This window comes from Bactrocera oleae, chromosome 3 (genome assembly GCF_042242935.1).
Source record: "Bactrocera oleae isolate idBacOlea1 chromosome 3, idBacOlea1, whole genome shotgun sequence".
Classification (NCBI taxonomy): Eukaryota; Metazoa; Arthropoda; class Insecta; order Diptera; family Tephritidae; genus Bactrocera; species Bactrocera oleae.
In genome coordinates, this window is record NC_091537.1 from 16,029,162 (window position 1) to 16,041,355 (window position 12,194).

Sequence of the window (12,194 nt, forward strand, 5' to 3'; positions counted from 1 at the left end):
CTGAGCGCTTATCACGGCGCGCATCTCATACGGCTGTGCAGTTAAAAATTTCGTTGCCGTAAATAATTGAAATTTTAATTCCGCGCGGCAGTTTGAGCTACAACACACACGTACATATCTCAGCTTAGCCTGTAGGTGCAACTTGCAACACGTCTGCTTTTCACACGTCAAACAACATTGTTGGGTGCAAAATGGCATCCGCCCCAGTGCAATTTCGGGCTACCTTAGAGAATGCGCCGACTACCAAGCTCTAACTTATGCCCGCCATAGGCTGGCCTTCAATCAATGCGCACACCATAGCTAAGCCGCAGCACCGCACAGCGAATCACACCATACGCTACGCTGCGCGCAGCTTTTTGACTGCTGTTGTTCTCCAGAGATTTGCAGTATTCTGTGCGCAATTTTTTATGTGTCCATTGTTGTGTCTCGTCTCACGTCCAACTCGTCGACATTGTCGTTATTCACATGCGTTCTTTAAGACATCGCTCACATCCGCAGCGTGCGCTGCTGTAAGCTGCTTTGCGCGCCATACGCGTTCACGCATAAATACCCAAACCATCAAGCTCGTTCCAATACTTGAATTCAATCGAACAGTCCACATATGGAGGCTTGGATGCTCGTTTGTTGCATTTTCGCCAAGGAAGTGGTTTATTATTTTTGTCGCCGTCCAAAACAGCTACGCGCGGAAATGCATGCACGTCGATATGTTATTGCCATCGTCATCGCCTTTATTTTCAATCATGCATTCGTTATGGTTGTGCTGATTTGCACGCTATCCTCTTTGGCTTTTGCATTGTATTGCATTGCATTTTTAGCATTTCACTGAAGTGGCCATTTGGCATGGCCAGAAATTAATGAAACATCTGCAAATGGCGAGCATATGTTATGAGAGACGTGTTTTTCTTTACAATTCGAAGCAATAATTTGTATTTGGATACATGCCTAGCCCTAGTTGGTTATTCTATTCAATTGCAGCATTCCGAGCTCTGAAGAAAGTTGAGGAATTATAATTCTTCATTAGTGCATGAGCATGGCTGTGTTGTCTGAGGATATGCATCTTTGGGGATTTACTTGCTCTATTCTAAAAGTGGATAGTGTTGCCAAATTAGTCTGCAAACACTTCAACGCTTAACTTTGCTTAAAAGGTAGATGTTCCCTAATTCGATTTTACTGTCGTGCGCTCGGAAAGTGTTCTAAGAATGGTTATTCTTAACATAACATACTTGCTTTTCCAAATAAGTTTAATTAATACAATATCTACTTGGATTTATAACTTGGAGACATTTGTGGTATTTGAAATTCGAATATGAGTTACTTCCTCAATCTAAACTCTAAAATAAGTATGCTAATGTAACATCCATAACTATCTAACTAACTAACTGAGGGAGAGTATTGAATATGTGACTGCCAGTTTGCCGCCATTTTAAAAGAGTTTGTCGGGAAACATACAATTTTAAAGCTAATTTTCTTAAGTACTTCCATACCGCTGAGAACAGTGCAGACTAACCTTATTATACAAAGGTCTAACTAGCCCTAAAACTCTAGCTGATTCGATCATTAAAATAGCCGCCAGATTTGATTTTCATCCTGCTATCTGCTTGAATAACTCCGAAATCTCGGAACCTTATCGGCAGAAATAATGTTATGACACAGTATATAGCTCTATTGAAACATTAACAAAAAGAGTCGATTAAAACAGTTAGTGTTCTTTTTGAACTCTATTTCAAACGATTCCAACATCTTAAGTGGCACATCTAGTGTAACAGCTTAAAAAATAAGAATTAAAAAGTGCCAATTGTTTTAATTTTAAGGGTATACGATTTATGTTAAAAAAAACAACGGGAAATTTCGTTTTTTGAAAAAATATTTATTAATTTGTCTACAATAATGTTGTCGGCTACTCGATATTATTATGCACTTATGTCAGTGCTTCTTCCAATCGTCGAAACATTTCTCAAACTCGATTTTTGGGATAGCCCTTAGTTCTTTCAGCTATCTTGTAAAACGACGGCCCTTATAGGTTCTCTTTATTTTTGAAAATAGAAAAAAGTCAGACGAAGCCATGTCTGGCGAATAAGGAGGCTGGGGCATCGTTGTAGTATTAGTTTTGCTCAAGAATGAACAACATGAACAAATTCGTTGATGCATTTCTTTTAACAAACGCAAATCGCCAAGCTCATAAAAACACATCTTGGCGGAATTGGACTTTTCAAACTCGATACTCCACTGCGGAAATGATTCCAGCCTTCTTCGTTCATGTAACCTATAAAAAAAACATTCTCTACTAGAAGATATTGTCCGTACCATAGACTACGGTCGAAAAAATCAAAAATCGACAAAAAGTTAAACTTTACCCAAAACTTTGGTCGTTTTTGGTCAGCCGAAATTCGATCAAAAAACTGTTCGTTCAAAAACTGTTAGGCCTTTGTATGGAGAACTATATTTAAAAGTTATCGGATGATTCAAATTTTTGATTAAATAATTCTATTAAAAGCATTAGTGTCAACTTTGGCTTTATTGAACTTTTAATTAACATTTTAGTTCTTCCTAGAGATCGTGAGAGGGAAAGAGATTGAAGATATCTATCCCAAATCACGTAGATTCGGTTTGTTGGATAGCAACTGACATAAATAGAAGAAATAATTCTACCCACCTCCGGTAAAATTAAAGATACGATTACTACTATAAGGCAAATTCTTCCAGATCTTTATTCAAAGCAAAATTTAAGAAACCCGCAAAATCACTTAGTTCCTTTTTAGATACCGGCTTCTTTCTTTTTCGAAATCAATGCATCCGTTAAATGCAACGTTAAACATCAAATCATTTCATAAATCAGATAAGTCGATTGCAGTTTGCGCTTTCATGTGGTCCAGCCATTAAATTGATGTGCCCATTTATCAAATCTGTAATACTCGTATGTACATACATATGTACAGTTATGTACTATGTATGTTGTGTGTACAAATAACCGCAAGACACAAATTGTATCTGGTAAAGTTGCAGTTTTTATTATCGCAGCAATCGACGCGGCTAAAACAGATTATAGATTAAGTTGATATACGAGTACACATCGGGCACGACTATTTGATTTTATGAATTACATATCGACATGTGTACATAATACAAAAAAATAATGCCCACACAAGTATTGACAAATTTATGCGCAACATTTTATGGGCGCATTTAAAGATTGACGGTGGAAATAAAACTTTAAATGGTTGCTAAAGCTAAAATTGGCCAATAGAAATAAAGGCTAAACGGTAATGTGCTTGTTTCTAACGCATTTGTGGCATATAAGGCGAAAAATAACAAATAAAATTGGTGGTTCTGTAGATAATATAATAAGCATGTACTTGAGTGGTAGGCCAACAGTATACTTGAGGAGTTACTAAGGAAATGTTGATATAGGCTGGATCTCTCTTTCACGCAGTTGATATTAGAGGTAAAAAGATCGCAGTTGAAATACAAACGCTCTGCCTACGCAGAGGATAAGTTTCGAGCCTTTCTCTCAAGCGTAAAATTTCGACTCCCTCACAATTCGAAGATCGACCATAATGTCTTTCTTTGGTTAAAATTGGAAGTTATTAAATAATATTTGAAATATTTTCGGTTTGGAACACAAGGGGGATTGCTGTAGAGTGTATTGAAGCTATTTGTCCTGTGGACTCGCAAGAAACAGTGATAATTGCAGACAATAACCATTTTTCGCGGTCAGATGTCAGAGAATTTTAAACGACACCAGCTGAAAGCAGTTGAAGAAGTATTATAAACTTTTTTCTATCACTTGGCTTCAGACATTGATAAGAAGTTAATGGATAGAAATAAATTAAATAAGGGGTTATATCTGCAAATTACCTCCATTTATAGCGGGGTCACTTCATTTATCGGAGAACATAAGCTATGTTTATTTTTAAGGGAGTGACAAAAGCACGATTAAAACTTATACAATTTTCCTGAAAATGTTTAGCAACCCATTATTATATGTTTGATATTTCATTTTGTTTGGTTTTGGTGTTTTGAGACAATTTGTAAATGCTATAAATGGAGTCGCTGGTTTCGTAATCAAACTCGGTGTTCGCGAAAAAAAGAACCGAGTTTTTATTCTAGCTGAATGGCTTTTGCAATTCTAGAGATCTTTATCTCGAACTATGCCTTTACTTCTCTTAATCGCCCGCAAGGCATACTACAACAAGTTATTTAACACTTATTTCTAAGCCTAAGTGGTATTGCCATATTGATACAAAAGAGGAATGACTGGACAAAATTTATTAAACGAACAAAAGAAGTAGTGCTGCTAAAAAGTAAAGCAAAATTTTGCCAATTCATCGCCACAAAAACCAAAATGACTTGGAATGGCAATCATGCAGCTAATTAAAGCGATGACTTCAAGCGAAAAATAAGGAGAAAAAACCTCGAATCAAAATCATGGCAAGCGAATAAAGCGTTTATTAGAGCAAGAAAAAACAACAAAGCAACAATGTAATTTTTGCAAAGATCGCACATTGCGACAAAAAACGGGTGTCAATTATTTACGATTTCTTTTTGACTGGCTTGCGGCGGAAAAAATGCCACATAAAATGCTTGAATAATTCTGCTAAACGCAAGTGCCAAAGAAAAAGGTCTAAAAATGTATGGAAATAAATAAGCCAGACAATTGCCTGGCTTGGCTGAACTTGGTCCGACTAAAAACAACGTTGACGCACAAATCAATTGCAGAAATATTTTGCACGAGATCACCACGGCTGCTCTACAAGTAGCGGTAACGGCAGCAGACGTCATACCACAAATGGCTAAGACCAAAACGGGTGCATGCAACGCGTTGGCAGTAAAGGGAAATGGTAATGATTAAAACTAAACTTGGGCCACGCACCAAAAATGTCAAGTTAACAAGCAGAAAAAGGTAAAATAAAACACGAACGCGACGAAGCAGAAGTACGAAGTAAGAAAATAAGTAAACTAAATATAAACTATGCTTACAATAAGTGTCAAGTATGTGTGTGGACAACCAAAAAATGCAAAAATAAAGTAAAAAGTATAAAAGACAAAAATAAAAATAACTAAGAAAAGTAAAAAAATCACACAAAAGTGCGAATTTAAACAAAAAAAGAAATTAAAATCAAATGGACAAAATTAAATTTAAAATGAATTGTGGCAAAAAACCGCTGCTTGAGGTGGAAAAAGTCACAGAAGCAACATGAAATGACACAACAGATTAGGGAATATCACCTTCGCACACGCTATGCCACCAGAAAAACGCAGGCGAAATAAATACGGCCAGCCGAAAGCCACGATGTCGCGCTACGAAACCGAGCAGCAGCCTTACAGCTGTGCAGCGCGATGGCGAGACAACAGCGGAGGCGTTCAAGATTCTCAACTCGAGCCGTTGGCTGAAATTCGCACTCCGCATGCACGCTTTGCCGTTGTTATTGTGATTTTAGCTAAAGCTGCTCATCGTCGTCGCATTGTTGCATGCAACAACGTTTCCGTTTTCTTGAAATCATTCGTTTTTATTTTCGTTTTGAATTTTGGTTGGCATCCGATCGGTGCAAACGATTGGCGACACGAAATCGAATATTCAAGCCCGCACAATCCGTCGCCGTATACAGTGTCGCCACGCGGCCACGAGGGAGATGCAACAATTGATTGCGCAGCGAGTGAGTGTGAACGCAATGCCGGAGACGAAGAGGCCGCAAACCGCAAGGGAAGGTTGAATAGCGTCAAGCAACAAATGCCAATAAAATTGCAGGCAGCACCAACAATAACAACAACAGCAGACATTCGCTAAGCGCTTTAAAGTGCTGAAAAAAGTCACAACTTTGCAAATCATACCTGCCTGCAACAACCAAAAGCGAAAAATGCAAAACATTTGCGCGCTTAAAAAAAAAGTTCAAAAAGAAATAATCTGAAATAAATCGCCAAACGAATTGGCTTCGAAATGGCATTCAATGGACGAGAAACAAGCAACCAAACAACAACAACGAGCTAAACGCTCGGTCAGTCCACTTCGCAGTCACACAGCTACTGCACGCCCGCGCCCCTCACAGTCCGCCAACACTTACAAAAAAAAAGCCAAAGAACCGTAGTCTCTGCGCAGCCAGAAGACTTATTTGTCCGTACACATGTATGACTGTATGCTGGGTACATGGGGGGCAAGTGCAGCCAGCGAACGCGACGAAAAAAATAGTGCCAATAACAACAACAACATGCGCTTGCAATGCGCTTACAATGCCAATATCGATACAAAAACACATTACTGCCACAGCGCAATGGCGCAGCAAGCACACCGCAATATGCAACTCGCTGTGGCAACACAAATTGTAGTGTTGAACAACATGTTTTTGGTGTGTTTCACTTGTTGTTTCGCTTACATTTTCGGTGTGGGCACTCTTCTCAGTTGTGCAAGAGACCGCTGGGGCAGTATGTTGTTGCATATGTTCTTAAAGCATGAGTTGAAAGGCGGATTATGTCGAACTTAATTTGAGATGCATTGCGTTAAGTTCCAGAGGGTTTCTCTATGAAAAAAAGTAGATTGCTCGGGGTAGAAGTTCTTTAACGGTGACTCCACCAAAGAGAGTCAAGTTGTATCATCTTAAAGTGAGATAGTCAGAAAACTGGACAAAGAAAAAATTTCTATGTGAGTATTAAAAGTCTAGAAGCTTTAAATGACTGGTGAAATAGTTAAAATAGTAAGCGGCATGCTGAGTGAATATATCACATAACCAGTAAGACCCAAAATTTGAGAAGTGGTGAATCGAACAAACAACTGGCCTAAATTAAACCGTTCAATTTGAAGTAGACTAGCAAGCGGTGTTGAAACTTTAATGAAGTATCTGCATAAACTCTTATATTGGATTCAATTGGAGCTTTTTATTTTTGGTTTTGCATGTATTTTTTTGACAAGAGAGACGCAGAGAGAGATATATGTACATAGAATAAAGTGGTGAATCGAAGACGGCTTGTGTAGTAAATTTTAAACAATAATAGGTGTGAGGCAATGATAAGTTAACTATCTCTAAAACTTCTTTAAATGTCTTAATGGCGTTTCTTTTTTGTACTGCTATCCGAAAGCAATCTATCTCTATTATTTTATGTCCAAAAAACTTACTAAAACCAGACAAATATTTTGCAGTAAAAATTTCCAGCGAAGTCTTGACCAAATAAGCAAATAATGTGAACAAAATATTTAACTTGCTAATAAATTTGGATATCATTGAGAAAAGACACGTGTAATAATATTCAAGAAGCTACAGCAGAAATTCACAAAGAAAATATTTACTAGGCAATTATAAACTCCACGGGGAATTCCAACAAAATAGGCAAAGTAATAATGTTTTTTGCACAATTAACCATAAATATTTAAGCATTTAGAAGGGAGAACAAAAATATGGTGCAAGACATGGTCTGTTTCTAGAAGTATGTCCTTATAAGTATTAAACAGATGCTGACGAGTAATTTTTTCTTTAGAATACGTGAGTAACATTATGCGAGTTCCACCTTTAAGTGGTCATTAGTAATTCGATGGTCTAGATATGCTTGCTATGAATATTCTACTCTGATTTCATTGAAAATGTTGCACACTTGTTTTACGGAGGGTACCATAGTACCAAATTTTATATCGAAATTTTATATGAACGAAAATTTATATCGAACTTGAATGGATTTGCGTCCAAAAACCTAACCTTTCCAGTTTGCAAAGAAAGCCTCGAGTATAAGTCGCTAGGAAAATAACTAGTTTGCCATTTATACCACCTTCAGGTTAGGTTCAATATCATGAAGGATTATTTGTTTAGTTTTTGGGTTTGATGTTAGGGTTTACTTTTTTATTGTTCTATAAGTCTATATAAGTCAAAATGAATCAAAATATCAAAAATTTTGGGTTTACAATTTTTTATACCCTAAGTATATTTCTAAGTTTGTCCAAAAATTTATAATATCCAGAAGCAAACGTCGGAGACTCCTGGTCATTTGTCGGAACCGCCGATATCGGACAATTATAGGACGTAGCTGTTATACAAATTGAGGGATCAAAATCAATTTTTGTATGGAAAACTTTTTTATTTGACAAGTTACCTTCACGAAATTTGGCATTGATTATTATCCAAGGCAGCGCTACAATTTCCGAATAAATTGTTCAGATCAGACTACCATAGCATATAGCTGTCATGCAATGTGACTGGTCAAATTCAAGATAAAGATATTTTTATACCCTTTTATGCTATAAGAAATGCACCTGTGAAGGGTATTATAGCTTCGGTGTACAACCGAAGTTGACGTTTTTTCTTTTTTGTTCCATATTGTCGACAGCTTTTTATATAATTTTTTATTTTTATTTCATATAAAATTGTTGGAATTATTTATATTTATAGTCATACATGCATTTTTCCAAATTTTTTTCTTTTGTATCAATTTCATAACATTTGCGAAATATCCAAGAAGTCAAAGTTTAGAATTGCATATGGTTGCTGCATATTCGTATGTTATCGCAGCTGAAAAGTTAGAAAAGTCTTACCCTCATTTCCCAATTTACAACCCAGCCGCCTCTATGGATGGCTGGCATAGCGCGCTGCGTGTTGCCGCACGATTTTTTTACACCACAACAATAAATACAAGGCAAAAATGCTTAAATGCAGCTAGCAAGCAACACTGCGGGATATCCATAGCGCTCGCAAGCCGATAGAGCGGTGGACGACCCGCCGCCCGCCTCACCCATTTATGCATAGTTTTTGTTGTGACTGCCTGATGACTCCCAATGGCCATGTTGAACTTCGTGACTTATGTTGCCACATTGCAGCAACAGCGACTAAGTGTTGTTGCTGATGGCTTAAATTATGAATAAGTATACGCTGAGTGGGGAGTGTTGAGCGTAACTGAGCACTAAGCGGCGAACACTGGCTGAGCAATTATTCGGTCTAACCGTGTTAGTTGCTACCGAGTGCAACCAAGTAGTTAGTTGGCTAGTCGCTCGCGCTCTTGCAAGAAATATTAAACGCCGGGTGGCGGCGCGTAAATTGCCCAGCGAACGCAGGCGGACGCATGAAAATTGCTCCTGCCGCTTGGCGAAAATTGCTGCCGCTGCTTCTTTATAGCTGCTGCTGCTGCATTTTTTATTATTTCCACTGTTGTTATTTATTGCTGCTACTACTGCTGTTTTTTGTTGTTAATGCCTTCCCACCAAAGTGGCTTTTCGTGTCGATACTTTGTACGCGGGCAAATCGAAAATCGTTTTGGTGTGAAGTTTTTTTTTTTAGATATTTTCATTCAGCAAAAGTTTCAGTCGCTGTATTTGCGTTAATTGTAATGTTTTCACGAGTAAATTGTAGTGTTTAATATAAATTAGCATATCTTTTCGAAACACTCCCAACTGACATTGAACTCTGTGGTGGAACTCCTTTTTAAAATGTTTAACGAAAATTGGCTTATTAAATTTGTTAATTTCATGATTAAGGTCGTTTTACCTCTCAAAATTTAAAATAATTTTTTTTGAGATATTAGAAATAGTTTTAATTTTTTTAATGTGGATTTTTTATTACTTCTGCTACTATTTAAGTGAATTAGCAGAGTAATATACTTTTACCTCTTTTCCTGCAGTGGAAACAACAGTGATGAGGATTTTGCGGCGCTTAAAGCCGAGTTGAATGTACTTCTATAAAACGCTTTTCCTTTCGACAGCCAATATTCTTGTCACATCATTAATCTTAAAGAGTTAATATTTGTCGGGTCTCAAATCAGAATTTTCGTTTTCTTCTAAACGATTCTGGTTGAGTTAATAATTCTGGCCCCGATTCTTTGTATCCAATATTCTTCGATTTTTGCCATATTGTATCAAGTGTACCGGTATAAAGCGAGCGATAAGATACAAATGTGTTGGTAGAGAAGTGATGATTTGCGGAAAGCATTCATTTTTTTGTTTCCATTTGAAGAAAAGTGCTGCAGAGTCGCATTGAATGCTTATCGAGGCATATAGTGGTCTTGCTCTATCAGAAGCAACATGCAAAAGATGGTTTCAGCGGTTCAGAGATAATGATTTTGATGTGAGAAATGAAGAATGCGTAAGAACACCAAAAAAGTTTGAAGACGCCGAGTTGCAAGCAATATTGGATGAAGATGATACTTTGAGTAAAAAGCAGAGAAAGATCCAAAAGTGTGGTAAATGGGTGTCACATGAATTGAATGAAAGACAAATGGAAAATCGAAAAACACTTGTGAAATTTCGCTTTAAAGACACGAAAGAAAATCAGTTTTGCATCGAATTGTTACTGGCAATGAAAAATGGATTTTTTTTAAGAATCCTAAATGGAGAAAGTCATGGATTAATTCGGGACAATCATCAACATCGATTCGGTAAGAAGGCAATGCTCTATGTTTGGTGGTATCAGAAGGGTGTGGTATATCATGAGCTTCTAAAACCTGGTGAAACTGTTAGTGCTCAATTTAAACCATGCATTGTTGAAAAAACGAATGGACCAGAAGACACGGCAAAGTATTTTTGGTACACGGTTCAAAATACAATCAAAGTACTTGGCTGGGAGCTGCTATCCCACCCTCCGTATTCACTAGACTTGGCACTTTCCGATTTCCATTTGTTTTCATTGCTGGAACATGCATTGGCTTAGCAGCACTTCGATTTCGTTTTCAGAAAAAAACCCTCATTTCATACAGGTACACCTAGTAGATATATTCTGCCTCTATTAATACCAAATATTTTCTTTGTTTTTAAAATGTTTCGAGTTGATTTGACTCAATTCATAACAGAGTGATTGTGTAACTACTACTCGGTGATTGGTCTCAGTCTCGACTTGTAATTAAAAATCTAGCTTTAAAAAAGTATTTTTTAGTGAAGAAAATAGGAATTATTGTCCATAAAGGTCTTGTGAAAATTTCGATCGACTCTGAAAACAGCGTTTCGAGAACAACGCTTGTAAAGCGAAAATATGCTCATGACACCGAAACTACTACTTATATAATAAATAAACATGACAAAAAAATTTAGAATAGCCGGTTTATTAACCTCAAATTTGGTTGGATAAAAAGTTCAAATTGAAGCCCAGACGTCCTTTTGAGAGATTCCAATACAAAAGTGAACATTGGGTCTGGCCAAAGCTTCTAGCGGTCCATACATATGTTTTGTTGGGCTTCTTATTTTTTCTTATTAAGATGTCGATCTAAAATGTGGACCAATTTATTTTTCATAACCTAACTAATAGAATTCAATTTTATAAACTATTAAATAAAATAAAAGAAACCCTTCTCCGGAGTACACACATTTTGGATAATGGAATTTAGAATACTATACTTATAATAATAACGCAGTGATAAAAATAGTTATAGGTTAGAGAAGAGATCTCACAGGCAAATAGAAAAATCCTCATTTATATGTATATATAGTAAAGCTATAAATATACATTTCATTTCGTTTAACAGTGCCTTAAATAATCTCTAGTTTGTACCACCCTTTCATTTCTGGATCACCTCATTTATAGATCACATAAAAATATACGACATCTCATATTTCTTTTTAATAGGCGATAAACACTGTTGTTGATCAGCAGCAAATTGAAGATTTCCTGTTGAGACAACAAATTGTCACAAAAATTTAAGTGAATTAAGCAGTGAGGTACACACTCGTACCAATATACATACAGAATGACTCCCATGAGGCAATACAGCACCGAAGTGAAGAATGCTTGCATATAATTCCACCTAAGAGCGTCCTAGCGGTGGTGATCAAGTTAAAGTAGACAATTCTTAAAATGAGGCTATGGAATAATTTCTACACACAGCACAATTGAATGATATCTCCTATACGAGCGCATCCTACACGCTCGCCGGCTTGCCTATAAACTATTTAATCTAAACTGAAAAGAGAAACTACTTGTTTTTGTGTTTTTTTTTTTTTTTTGCTTAAATGAAAGTGAAGTGAATGCGTTGAACAAATCAAATTGAATAGTTGAAAAGTGACTTTAAACTGTAGCGTGAAATATGAGCACAATCGGACTATCTATTTAAATAATAGATGCATACATGCGAGTGTACGAGGGTGGTTCGAGAAACACATAGAGACAGCATCAGCATATAAGGCATACGCAGTTCGGGATTTTCATTCGTTTCGAAGCCATCGGTGCCTCACGGTTCTTTATTGTCGCACACAGGTTGTAGGGCCCATTGTCGGCCGATAAGTTTAGAATTCTAAAATT

General features: G+C 36.9%; 1 protein-coding gene across 1 annotated transcript in view; it reads left to right on the plus strand.

The window, feature by feature from the left end:
- The window catches only part of tkv (serine/threonine receptor kinase thickveins), a 207,463-nt gene that overhangs the window by 59,496 nt on the left and 135,773 nt on the right, over nucleotides 1-12,194 (plus strand). The window lies entirely within an intron of this gene.